A 14,960-nucleotide genomic window follows, 5' to 3' on the forward strand; every position below is an offset into this window, starting at 1 on the left:
CCACAAACGGTCTGCGTTCCAATACTCAAGAGTCAAAGATTCGCTGTTGGACAAGAGAGACCGGATCTAGTCCCAACGAGGGTCCCAATAGCAATAGCCTTTGGAGGCCTGCATTGGGATCATCTCGTTTGCCCTCCAGGAGATGTTCTTAATGTACAGCATGGCTGTTGGGACCTGATCCGAACTCTAAACAAGATGGATAGCTCACCACATCTGAACCGTGTATTCGGAACATCTCCCATTAACATGTACGGAAGATGTTTTCGTGCATGTGTGGCGCAATAATATTGATATTAAATGGAGTGGAGTTTACAACTACGCCTCACAACACATCTGAAATTAGTACGAAATTAGTACCGGGAACTAGGGGTTGATCCAAGCCGAATAGTATGAGGTTCGAGCTCGGCTCGCCAAGGTTGTACAAGGCTTGAGCTCGGTTCGAGTTAAAACATTGAGCTCGAGCTCGGCTCGAGTCAAAAACTCATAAACTCGGTTCGGTTCGAGTTCGATTTGAGAAAAAATGTTTTATAAAAATAAAAAATTATATATAAAAAATATTTTTTATTTGATATTTAAAAAATTAAGAATTATAATATTATATATATATATATATATATATATTCGAGCTCGACTCGCGAGACTCATGAGACGAGCTCTATTAGGCTCAAGCTTGACTCATTTATTAATCGATCTTATAAATTGGGTTCGAGCTCGACTCAAAGCTTGGTTGAAACCGAGCCAAGCCGAGCTCAAATAGCTTGTGAAGAGCTCGGCTTGTAGCCACCCCTACTGGGAACATCAACACGTTAGTAGGGTGTTGATGTGATCTGAGTTTAGATTTGCGCCTCACAAAAGGGCTCCCCACAACGTCCCACAGCACATCTCCTAATGATGATATCATCAATTCAGTACTATCATCAGGAGATGTTCCCAATACACGACAGAGATGTGTTGTGGGATGTTGTGGGTTGTACATATCAACTCCTCTATTAAATGGGGTTAGCCTATTAGAAGGCTTTTAGATCGATTATCGATTCCCAATAGAAAAAAACCAAGTCCACATCTGTGCCCCACAACACATCCCGACCTTATATTGGGAACATCTCCCGTGGACATCTCATCATCTTCCATACTTGTCATCGGGAGATATTCCCAATATATCATGGGGCGCCCCCTTGTGGGGCATTGATGTAAACTTAGCAAAATCACATCTGTGCCCCACTATTCATGGTCGTGGGTGCGCAAATGTGAATTCCCATACAATGCACCCCACATGCACATCCTATTATGTATTGGAATGAGATCACATCAGCACCCCACATGACACGCCCCACGTACATATCTCAGCGTGCATTGATACATGGTTCAAATTCAGATGTATTGTGAAGCGCCTATGGGGTGCAAATGTAAACTCACGGTACATTGAATTTGGATTTCATCCTCACAAAACCATCATTTCAGCCTTTTGCCATCTTGCATTGATAAATTCTCAATACTTAAATGTTTTAATTCATGAGAAGATATTCCAAACACATAACTACAAGGGCTATGAGGACGAAATCTGAATTTGGTTAAGAGATGATGTGGGGTGGGTTCTATGAGGTGTGCTCTATAGATATGTTCCCAATGCACAGTGAAGATATTGGGTTAAAATAGTGATATGAAGATGGTTTCCACAAGATCTTTCAAAATTTCATCACATATTGGGGCATATCAAGTGTATCGTATTGATGGTAAGTGGCTTGTCAAAGATAGATTATTATATAGGAAAAAAATTTGTGAAAGATAAATTTTTTTAGTTAAAAGTTTATTGGAAAAAAAGATCTATTTAAAATAAATAAAATTTTATGGATAATAATATATTTACTTTAATAAATAAAACAATAAATAATCATGGCCATCGGGCAATAGAGTGAAAGAGGGAGAGATGACTTTTGTCATTGTATTTTTGTTTTATATAGTAGAGTAATTATAAATAGTTAAATAATAATGAATTTAATTTAATAAATAAATATATAAAATAAATGAGATAAATAGACAATCAAGTGAGAGAGTAAATATTTATAAATATATACACAATTCTATGTCTTACTTTGCTAGCAATAATAAATTGATAGATTATTAAATTGTTAACTAATTAAATAATTTAGTAAAATAAGCAAATAAATAAATAAATACAACATTATGTATTATCAACACAAGATTGGTAAATGCTATCTCAAATTATTTAATTAATTAATTTAGTGTTGTTAATGGGTTGGGCTGAACTACTAGGCTATCGAGCCCATGAACAGGCTTAGCCTGGTTCGTGGCCCGACTTAGCCTAAGACTTGGCTCGCGAACCAATTTGCCCGTGGCATGAAACGAGCCCATGCGGGCTCGGGCTAAAACAAAATTTTAAGATCTTTTTTAATTTTTTGTCTATTTTTTTAATTTATGTTAAAATTTTCATTATATTTTCAAAATTTTTAGAAAACATGGGTTAGCCCAATTCGTGGCCCGCCCTAGCCTAAGACTTGGCCCATGGACCAACCTGGCCCATGGCCCAAACATGGGCCCGCGTGGGCATAGGCCGTAAATTATATACAATAATTATATAATATATTAATATATAATTTTATTATATTATTTCATTTTGTTATTGCATATATAAACGATTGTACACATCAAAATTCATATAAAATAAAATTTTAATATTTTTATCTATTTTTTAATTTATAAAACATGGCCTCTCCTGATTCATGGCCCGACGATAATTATATAATATATTAATATATATAATTTGATTTTCAATTGTATACATCAAAATTCATATAAAATAAAATTTTAAGATCTTTTTCTAGTTTTTTGTCTAATTATTTTAATTTAAGTTAAACTTTTCGTTATATTTTTTTTATTTTTTAAAAAATATGGCTTAGCCTAGTTCATGGCCCGGCTTGGCCTGTGGTACGGCATGAGCTCGCATAAGCTCAGGCTGTATATTATATAAAATAATTATATGATATATAATTTCATTTTCAATTTTATTATATTATTTCATTTTATTATTGCATATATAAACAATTGTATACATCAAAATTCATATAAAATAAAATTTTAATATATTTTTTTAATTTTTTTAATTTATGTTAACTTTTTTGTTTTTTTTGTTTTATTAATTTTTAAAAACCATGGATTAGCCTAGTTCGTGGCCCGGCCTAGCCTAAGACTTGGCCCATGGACCAACTCGACTTGCAGAATGACACAGGCCTGCGTGGGCTCGGGTCAAGGGCTGTATTGGGTCAATCCCTTAAAGTATCCCATAGAAACGAAGCACGACTAGCATGACATGTCCCAACACGACTCGATTGTAAATAAAATGAGAGATAAAAATAATTTTTAACAAATATGAAAAGGTAAAAGTTTAGTGGCATCATTGTAAATAATTGAAAGTGACACTATTGCAAATAATTACATATTTGGTATCAAATATGAAAGAAGAAAATGAGAAATAACAAATTATGAGTTTTTTTTTTTCGTTTACTCAATGGCATCATTATAATTAATTAAATTTGTAGTGGTATGTATAAAAATGGGGTTTTTATTGATCTCTCCACCGCAGAGTTCAAATTCATAAATTGATTTTTATTTTGAACTCCACCCCCACTACAAATCACTTAAATTTTTACCAAAATGCCCCTCGTATTTAATACACGGTTGCTTCCTTACTTGAGACTTCTTCCCAAAATCTCTGTCCAATCACCACCTCTTCCATCTTCAAGGTTGCCGATGGTTCTTCGTGCCTGCATTTTGAATCCCACGCTGGAATCTCCTACAGTATAACTCCCTAACATGGTGAGGGAAGTTGAGAAATCGATGGATCTACAAAGGTTTGTCATATTCGCATATTCAAATACTAGTAGAATGGCCCGTGCGATGCACGGGATACTTGACATTAATGGTGATGTTCGATTATAGTTCCATATATTGGGCACAAATGATAGCTTAAATTCAATTCAAGTCTTAAAACAATTATACAACACCGAAAAAAAAAAAAAAGAAAGACTACTTCATAAAATGCTAAGATCTGATCTTCATAACGCCCATATAATTATATGGGGTCACACATACATTAGATTAAATGCAACAAATCAGTGATAAAACTACATTTAGTAGTGTTACATACAATGGTGAGTTATCCCAACAAAACACAAACTTCATGCAGAATTGGAGAATTGATGAAGATGCCCTCTTAACAAATCTCCATTTTTTTTTTGTAATTACCTAAAATTTATAAAAATAATTACTACTAATGATTAAAAGAGATGTAAATTAAGCATCTTGTGTTAATTTACTAAAGCCATCGTTAAATGGAAGAAGTCATTATCTAAAAATAAAAGGTAAAATCAATACATTATAAAATGATTAACCCAACATGCTTACCTTGTAAATGTACTTAAATTGAAAACAAAACAAAAAACAACAAGAAATTAGGAAAAAAAGATGCATACTATATTCTTATACTTCTGGTCATGTGTATTGTTCTCATAGCTTCATCGTAGGGGGAGTATTATCTTGCATTTTGCTCTTATGCTTTCAATATATTTAAATTCTCATAGCTTCGTGGTTGGGGGAGTACTATCTCTTTTGCTTTCAATATGTTTAAATTTGGTTAATTTATCAATAAGAGAATTAAACTAAAGATATAATGAAATAAAACAAGTTTCACAATTTGATGCTTGGATAATTTGAAATTGCATATTTCCTTGACTCACAATTGAACTATATAACTTTACTTATCAGATTAACGAAGATTAACATACTTTAAAAGGAAAGTTGATAGAATTAAAATTTTCATGTCCAAATGCTTCTTCAAAATTGACAATGCAAGACCAAATAGGCCCAAGATTTAGTCATACCAAACCTAGAAAAAGAATACATCCACGGAACCATTTGTTACTTGATCTCTATCAAACACCACGAACAAAATCTTTGGTGTCGAACTCAAACTTCGATTTAAGTTCATGTTGAGGGAAGGTACTAATGGAGGGTGATTTGGCCCGACCTCATTATAAGGGGATACATGGACGTGACTCGACATAAGTGACAACTCAGCATGACAAGCTCGCTATAACCCAGCTTGACAGTTCGCTACAAGATAATACTCCGTTACCTCGGGGTAAGACTCTCCCAAATAGGGAGCACCCCGAGTTAAGACCCTCCCAACTAGGGAGCATCCCAAACTGAAGACACTTTGGGTTAAGCTCGTCAGCTCCCTAACTAGAATAAACTCACTCCTATCCAAACCTAAGTAGGCTACCTCGGAGATCTACCTCGAGTAGAAGCACCTCGGCGCATCACCAACAGCTCAGTGTAAGGAAGCTCGCTGCAAAGCAGCTCGACGTATCGCAGGGGGTTTTCTGCCTGACAACCGTACCTGCCAAACCTGGAGACTGCGCCCACGTCTCTCGCCTGGCGGCGTCATGCCTGCCAACCCTGGAGGTTGTTTCTTGTCTGGTAAGACCGTACTCTGCAGCGATCACATTTGCCCGCCAACTCAACTCTAACAAATAACGGCCAGCCACTCCAAGCCGTTATTTGACAACAGATCACCGTAGTAGAGATTCGGAGGCGGTTGCACCTGACATGTCAAGATACTAGTATATAAGGACCTCGACCCCCAGGGGCGAAGGTATTGCGTGATCATCACTCAAGCTCTTTAATTTCTCTACAACTCTCTCTCTTTCTTTCTCTCTCAACTTTCAATCTGGTTACTAACTTAACCATCGGAGTGTTCCTGTCGGGTGAGCCCCCCGGGTTCCTTCATCTTCTTCCTCACAGGTATCTCTCGTCTGTCGCCAGCTAGGAGCGCAGCCACTTCCAGCTAGGAGTGACCAGGTCGCGCACCATCAATTGGCGTCGTTTGTCAGGATACTAGTATATAAGGACCCCAACCCCCAGGGGCGAAGGTATTGCGTGATCATCACTCTAGCTCTTTAATTTCTCTACAACTCTCTCTCTTTCCTTCTCTCTCAGCTTTCAATCCGGTTACTAACTTAACCATCGAAGTGTTCCCGCCGGGTGAGCCCCCCGGGTTCCTTCATCTTCTTCCTCACAGGTATCTCTCATCTATCGCCAGCTAGGAGCGCAACCACTTCCAGGTAGGAGTGAACAGATCGCGCACCATCAATTGGCATCGTTTGTGGGAAACGCTTCGAAAAGCCTCTTTCCGCCAAGCACTTTTAATTAAGTTTTCATGGCTTCCTCCAGCAACGCCGGACGCAGAGCGGATATGGATACTTCCGGGGAACAACCTCAGATCCCGACGGTGTGCATTTGTTAGTTCACCCTACCACTCTCTGTGGATGGGGTCCCAACTCTGAACGTGCCTCAGATCATGGCGCCAGTGAGTGCTCCACTCCCCTCCATGGTAGGTACAACCTTTGCCGAACCGTTTGTCCCCCCGGTAGCCGGACAAAACCAACTCAAAGACCTGATGCACTGCATACGAGCTATACAAGCTCAAATGCAGCAAGTCCAGCAGCTCCAACTGTATCAACAGCAAGAACAACACCATGTTTATCAACAGCAATTCCCACTACTACCTCAGTACCAGCAACCGGTTCCACCTCGACATCCGACCACACAGCAAGCTAAGCTTCGCCGTCGGAGCGAATGCCCCTATCGCTAGGGAGAGACATCCCAGTCCCAAAATCCCCCTAGGAGCCAAGTCTTGTCCTGCAGTAAGAGGGAGAAACTAGTTACTCCCACCTCGCCGCGGATGGTCAGGTCGAGAGATTCTCAACCTAACAGACCCGCATCACCTCGGCTTTCAGAGTTTGAGATCCCACTCATAGAAAATTGGTTCGAGGTCCTGGCCGTGGACTCTAGACAAGGTCCCTCAATCCACAGCCATCGCCAGCAGTCTGGGCCACTCCCCGCGAGAACTGTGCCTGACAACACAGAGGCTAGCAGCACCAATGAGGAGCCGACAAAGAAGCAATGGAGACGCCGCAGAGCTCATCGAGCTCAGGAGCAGTGTAAGCCACTCCACTCCTCTCTGTGCCATCTCCCCTGTCTCCCGAACTCCTGGCCGTCCCGATGCCAAAAGATTTCAAGGTACCTCCCCTGGACAAGTATGATGGGTCATTCGATCCGAATGACCATGTAGATTCTTTTCAGTCCCAGATGTACTTAGTCGGGGCAGGTGAGTCCTACATGTGTGTAGCTTTATCTACTACATTTAAGGGGGGTAGCTCGCACATGGTATAGAAACCTCGCGCCCGAGACAATCAAGAGTTGGGCGCAGTTCGTGCAGATTTTCACCTCACACTTTATCACCAGCAAGAGGTGTCTGAGGTCCCAAGAAAGCCTTCTCGGCATAGTCTAGAGGGAGGGGGAATCTATACACAGTTACATCAAGAGATTCAATGATGCATGTCTGCAGATATCTGATCTAGACCCCGTAGTGAGACTCACAACAGCCAAAAGAGGCATAACACACAAAGAGTTCAAGTGGCACGTGGTTGCCAACAAGCCCAAGGACATAACCAAATTCCTCAAGCTCGCGGACCAGTTCATCGGAAAAGAGGAGGAGATGAACCAGAAAAACGAGAACCCATCTGAGAAGAGGAAAAGAGAAGGTGAGCCCTCAACTAACGGGGACAATAAGAGGAAGAAAGAACCAACTCAGGGAGGAAAGCCAGACTAGTCTTTCCGATCTCCTCTAGCTAAAAGGACGAACTACACGCCCTTGAACGCGAAGCGAGCAGAAATCCTCATGGCGATCAAGGATGCATTTTATGTGAAGTGGCCACCTCGGATGAGAGGAGACCCGAATACTAAAAATAAAAATCAGTATTGCCATTTTCATAGAGATCACGATCACAACACCGAAAATTGTAAAAATCTCTGTGATGAGATAAAAGAACTCATCCGTCGCGGGTATTTGAGAAATTTTGTACAAAGTGATAATAAAACAAGACGACAAGGGGAGCAAGGTAGAGACACTCCTGAGTCCAGCAACATGCAAAATGAGCAGCCGGAGAGGCAGCCACCCGAAGAGAGGCCAGTTCAGGGAACAATCCAAATGATCACCAGCAAATCGATCGTCGCGGGCTGCACCTTAGCCGTAGCAAGGACCTCGGCTCGTGAGATCGAAAGAGAAGAGCGGAATTCCCCGAAGCAACCAAGGATAGAGGAGCCGATTTTCTTCACCAAAGATGACGCGTGCGGAGTCCAATACCCCCACGATGACGTGCTCGTTGTAAAGATGAGAATCAATGATTTCGAGGTAAGGCGCGTCCTAGCCGACTCTGGCAATTCAGCAGATATACTCTTCAAGACCGCGTTTGACAAACTTCAGCTTTAAAAAAACGATCTCAAGCCCACGAACACTCCCTTGGTGGGCTTTAGCGGAGAGGAAGTCAGGCCCCTAGGGAGAATTACAGTACCTGTGGAGGTCGGCACATGGCCTAGTATTGTGAGATTCGACCACACTTTTTTAGTGGTCACGACTCCCTCCCTATACAATGCCATAATAGGTCGACCAATCACCCACGCTTTACGCGCAGTGGTGTCCACCTATTATTTGGCTATGAAGTTCCCAACGGACTTCAGAGTAGGGGTAGCGCAGGGCGACCAGCTCGAGTCTCGCAAATGCTATGTCGCCGCCCTGAAAGGGAAAACCAAGGAGGCCGACGACTTTGAGTTGGAGCGACCTGCGGAACAATATGAAGAGCGAGCTACGCCCATTGAAGAGACGGTTGATGTACCTACTTCGACAAATGATCTAGCTCAGACTCTCCAGATCGGCGCTTCAATTGAGGAGCCTCTACGATCTCAGCCGGTAAGCTTTCTACTTAAAAATTTAGATGTTTTTGCATGGTTCGCTATAGAGATGCCCGACATAGACCCCGGAAATTGAAGTTCAGAGGTTGAACGGCCACATAGCCGCTTCATATCTAAATCGGCAGATCGTTGCATGCCTTTCTTCAATGCAATTAAAAGAAGTAAGGACTTCGAATAACCGAATAGTGCCAACTTGCTTTTGACGAGCCCAAATGGTACCTCGCTAGTATCCTGGTGTTAACCCAAATTGAGGAGGGAGATATTTTGGAGTTGTACCACTCCGTGACTGATGAGGTAGTCAGCTCGGTACTGATAAAAGAAGTAGATCAGGTCCAACGACCCATCTATTATGTTAGCAAAGTGTTGCAGGAAGCAGAGACGAGGTATCCAGAAATCAAAAAGTTGGAATACGCACTAGTTGTTGCAGCTCAGAGACTTCGACCATACTTCCAAGCTCATACGATCGTCATCCTCACCAATAAGCCCTGAGGCAAGTCTTGCTCAAGCCCGAGGTCTCCAGTAGGTTGACGAAGTGGGCCATCAAACTCAATGAGTACGACACCCATTACAAGCTGCGAACTGCTATCAAGGCCCAAGCCTTAGTTGAATTTGTCGCGGAATTCACTTTCAGCACCGATGTCCCCAGGTCCGACAAGCCCGAGCACAGCGAGGAAGCTTCAACCAGCGCGGCCTCTCTCCTGGTTAGACCAAACCCGACCTGGGATGAGGAGCCCTAGATCCTCCATGTGGATGGCTTGTCAAATCAATAGGATAGCGGGGTTGGAATCGTTCTGTACGAGCCAAGCGGTGTGAAATTGGAGTATACATTATGCTTCGAGTTCACTACGTCCAACAATGAAGCAGAGTACGAGGCGTTGATAGCCGGGCTGGCCCTAGTGAGTGAAGTAAAAGCTAAGCACATCGTTATCTGTAGTGACTCCCAGCTCGTGGTCAACCAGGTCACCGACGAATATGAAGCTCGCGAGAAAACCATGGTCGCCTACTTATTCAAAGTCAGAGAGGCTCTGCTCAACTTCTAGTCCTACTTCATCAAGCAGATCCCGAGATTCGAGAACGCTGAGGTCGATGCCCTGTCTCGATTAGTTAGCACAAGCGATAACACCATGTGAACCGTGTAAATAGAGAACATGCCTCGGCCTAGCATTCTCAGGGGAGCATAGGAGGTCGCTTCTGTCTACAAGCAGAGCTGAGCTGGGTTGATCCACTCGCGAGCTACTTGCTACACGGGACCCTCTCTGTAGATCGTAATGCTGCTAGAAGGGTAGAGCGTTAGGCAACCAAATACGTCATGATAGACGGACGGTTGTACCGAATATCCTGCAATCTCCCTTATCTGCGCTGCTTACGACCTTCTGAAGTCGAGCTCGTGCTCCGTGACACTCAATGAGGGTTTGTGTGGTGAACACATGGGGAGTAGGGCTCTCGCCTAGAAGGCGCTACGACAGGGATATTATTGGCCAACGATGAAGGCAGATGCGATTGAGTTTGTGAGAAGTTGTGACAAGTGTTAGAAGAATGCCAACACCCACCACCAACCTACTGCCGACCTAAAGTACCTTACTAGCCCATGGCCCTTTGCACAGTGGGGGATCGATATACTCGGACTGTTTCCTCTAGCGACAGGACAAAGGAGGTTCTTAGTGGTAGCACTTGATTATTTCACTAAGTGGGTGGAGGTCAAACCTCTCGCAACGATTACAACGTGAAGTGTGCAGAATTTCTTCTGGAAGAATATAGTTTGTCATTTCGGACTACCCCGAGTGCTCATCTCTGATAATGGCAAACAAATCGAGGACATTAAGTTCCAGAACTGGTGCAAAGACATGGGAATACAACAAAATTTCACCTCGGTGGCACACCCTCAAGCAAACGGTCAAGCGGAGGTCACAAACAGAGCCATTCTCCACGGACTGAAGGCACGTCTAGCCTGAGCTAAGAGACTGTGGGTAGACGAGCTGCCCAACGTACTATGGGCTTATTGAACCTTGCTGAAGACCGCAACGGGCGAGACCCCTTTCAACCTCACTTATGGCATGGAGGTAGTGATCCCCGCCGAGATTGAGGTACCTACGCTACGCCTGAAAGCATATGATGACGAAGCAAACAATGATGAACTATACACCAACCTTGACCTACTTAATGAGGTTCGGGACCTCGCATACATTAGGACCACAACCTACCAGCAGAGAGTAGCTTGGTATTATAACGCCAGGGTCAAGAAGCGGAACCTCCGCGTCGGAGACCTAGTTCTTTGTAAAGTCATGGTACCAGAGCCCGGTGTTGTTAAGCTCGGGCCAAATTGGGAAGGACCCTACCAAGTAAAGCGGGTACTTGGGGAAGGAACGTATGAGCTCGAAACATTAGAAGGGAAGCAGGTACCTCGGGCATGGAATATTGTCAACCTAAGGCAATATTACTTGTAATTACCGAGCTGAGTGGACCACAAGTCGCTCCTCAAGCCTAAGGGCCAAAGTGCCGAGCTAAACCTCGACACTACAAGACCCAGTCGCCTCCTTGGCATGCGCGAACTCTAGAAGTGAGTGAACCACAAGTCGCTCCTCGAGCCTAAGGGCCAAAGTGTCGAGTTAAACCTCGACACTACAAGACCCAATCACCTCCTTGGCATGGGCGAACTCTAGAAGTGAGTAGACTATGAGTCACTCCTCGAGCCTAAGGGCCAAAGTGCCGAGCTAAACTTCGACACTACAAGACCTAGCCGCCTCCTCGGCATGGGCAAACTCTAGAAGTGAGTGGACCACAAGTCACTCCTCAAGCCTAAGGGCCAAAGTGCCGAGCTAATAAAAGAACATCGAAACTATATAAGACCCAGCTGCCTCTTTGGCATGGGCGAGCTCCAGAGAGTGGAATATAAGTCACTCCCTCAGCTTAAGGGCTAAAACACCGAGCTAACAAAGGACCTTGACACCATCAAAGACCTAGTTGCCTCTTAGGAATAGGCGAAGTGCTAAGGCACACCCAACTCGGGTATGAATACCTGTAATAGTTATTACGACATGTAGCCTATGTGCAGACAGGTCGGGCGTATACCCTACAATGTCGCTCACTTCGGCAAATTACTCCCAAGTACGGGGTGGCAATTCGGGGTAACAACTAAGAAACCCCTACCTTGGTCACCTAGCTCGATGACTCAACATTTCGAAGAAAATGACTCGGGTCCCCCCTATTTATAGCCACAAGGACAGGGGATCAACGGTCGAGATCAAGGAGATCTAGCGGTTCCTGAAAAACCGATTGCACAACCCTCGAGGTTGAATTTAGTTTAGCACATTTTTTGGTGTCCGTAGAGTTTATAGATCGCGTGACGTCCGCGCATAAACCACATGCGACCTGGGTTATACTTGGTTGAGCTGAGTAGCCGAATCGGTCCAACCGATGAACTGTCTGACTGGATGGCCTAAACCTTGAGCCAAATCCACCTGTCACATCGTGAACTCCCCGCACCAAGTCAGGACCCCTGGCCTGGGGAGTGGGGGCAATTGATGGAGGGTGATTTGGCTCGACCTCATAATAAGGGGACACGTGGACGTGACTCGACATAAGTGACAACTCAGCGTGACGAGCTTGCTATAACCTAGCCTGACAACTCACCGCAAATGGCAACTCGCTACAAGATAATACTCCGTTACCCTGGGCTAAGACTCTCCCAAATAGGGAGCACCCCGAGCTTAGACCCTCCCAAGTAGGGAGCATCCCAAACTGAAGACACTTTGGGTTAAGCTCATCAAGTCCCTAACTAGAATAAGCTCGCTCCTATCCAAACCTAAGTAGGCTACTTCGGAGACCTGCCTTGGGTAGAAGCACCTCGATGCATCACCAGCAGCTCGGTGTAAGGTAGCTAGCTGCAGAGCAGCTCGACATAACGCAGGGGGTTTTCTGCCTGGCAATCATACCTGCCAAACTTGGAGATTGCGCCCACGTCTCTTGCCTGGCGGCGGCGTGCCTGCCAACCCTGGAGGTTGTTTCTTGTCTGGCAGGACCATACTCTATAGCAATCACCTTTGCCCGCCAGCTCAGCTTTGAAAAATAACGGCCAGCCACCCCAAGCCGTTATTTGACAACAGATCGCCGCAACAGAGATTCGGAGGTGGTTGCACCTGACATGTCAGGATACTAGTATATAAGGACCCCGACCCCCAGGGACGATAGTATTGCGTGATCATCACTCTAGCTCTTTAATTTCTCTACAACTCTCTCTCTTTCTTTCTCTCCTAGCTTTCAATCCGATTACTAACTTAACCATCGGAGTGTTCCTCTCGGGTGAGCCCCTCGGGTTCCTTCATCTTCTTCCTCACAGGTATCTCTCGTCCGTCGCCAGATAGGAGCGCAACCACTTCCAGTTAGGAGTGACTAGATCGCGCACCATCAGGTACCAAGTTTATCGTGGCTGTTGAGCCTTACCTTGATAACTATCTGTGGATTAACAACATATGACCCCCAATTGTTAATGTCTTCTTTGTGGAAAACATTTTGGTGATCCTTACTATTCTAGCATTCTTCTTAAGCATATCCAAATGGTGGACATATGGGGCTCTATAAGTATATATCCTTTGTTAGCTCTAAGAGAAGATAGATAGAGAGAGAGAGAGAGGATTCAATTTATTGAAAAAATTACAACTTCATTTATAGTTTCTATATTATATATACAAATTAAACATCTACAAAAGAAGTGAAAATTTACTTAAAAGGATGATGAGTATACTTCATTTTTCTTAGCCTACATAGTTATGTCTTCTCCTTCCTTTTATTAGCAATAGAACAAAATGGACTTTATAATTGCTACCTTATATAGGTAGTTATTGTTGTTACTTTTCATTCCCTTGTGAATTGCATTTTGAAAATAGGATGTAGTGTTTGAACAAGAAGGGGAATGTAAACAAAAGTTTTCAACATTACCTTTGAAATCCATACACGCAAAAGAGGCTGACAAACACAAAGATAATGGGGAAGGTCATACTTTATAGACTATCTCATAATTTGACCATAATAGGTTCTATTGGCTTGATCTCATCATGAGAAGATCAATACAAGGAATCTAATATAGGTATGCTTCTCCTTATCATTTAATAAAGCGAGAATGAAAGGTTGCTAAGTATTTGACAGGACAGGAATAAGATATATTTATATAACATGTATGTACATAGGTTATGCATAAGTCTATTTTATGTACAAACAGAAGTGATCAATAACATCCTCTAAAAAATTCCATGTGAAAATAAAAAAAAAATAATGTTCAAGAAATGACACTACCTTGTGGGTTTGACATCCATATCACCCCTCCGCCCAGTTTAGTGTCTGTGGGGTAGAATTTGGGTATTTGGTCATGTGAGTCGTGTTGGAATATTTAGGGTATATAATTAATCTAATAATTAAATTATAATAATTATTATCAGTTATAGAAAACTAATTTACTATAATAATTTATTAAACACATTTTCAAAAAATTAATATACCAAAATTAAATTCATTTTCAGAAAACTATATTAAATTATTAAATTATTTACATTATAATTAAATTACTTAATCATTTACAATAACAATAATTATTAAATTATTCTTCAGACTATATAATTACAAAAATCATTAGTAATTTTTCAAATTAATATTTAATTTGATTTTTGGAAATACTTTTTCAGCTATTCATTTAATTATTTTTAGAAAATTGTTTAATTGTGACATTTTATTGCAATACATAATTTTCACAAAAAATATTTTCAGAAATATTTAGTTTTGATTATGTTGTTGGAATATTTATTTTTTAGAAAATTAATTTCCTTAATATTTAATTAACTCCAATAATTAATTTCCTAAAATTTAAATTTCAAAAATTGTACTTAGAAGATGGTGTTATAATAAATATTCTATTAATTAACTATTATTTTTAGCAATTTTTCAACTAATTATTAGTAAATTAACATATAATTTTACTAACATTGTACCATTAATTATCTATTAATTATATTTAACTCAATAATCATTAACAACTATTAATGAAATTTAATAATTTATCATTGTTCACAATAATAAATCATTCGTACTAATTATTGTTAATAATTACCATTACTTAAATTTATGCTAATAGTAAATTAAGT

This window comes from Nelumbo lutea, chromosome 1, assembly GCF_056320005.1.
Source record: "Nelumbo lutea isolate HS-2025 chromosome 1, American lotus-T2T, whole genome shotgun sequence".
Taxonomy (NCBI): Eukaryota; Viridiplantae; Streptophyta; class Magnoliopsida; order Proteales; family Nelumbonaceae; genus Nelumbo; species Nelumbo lutea.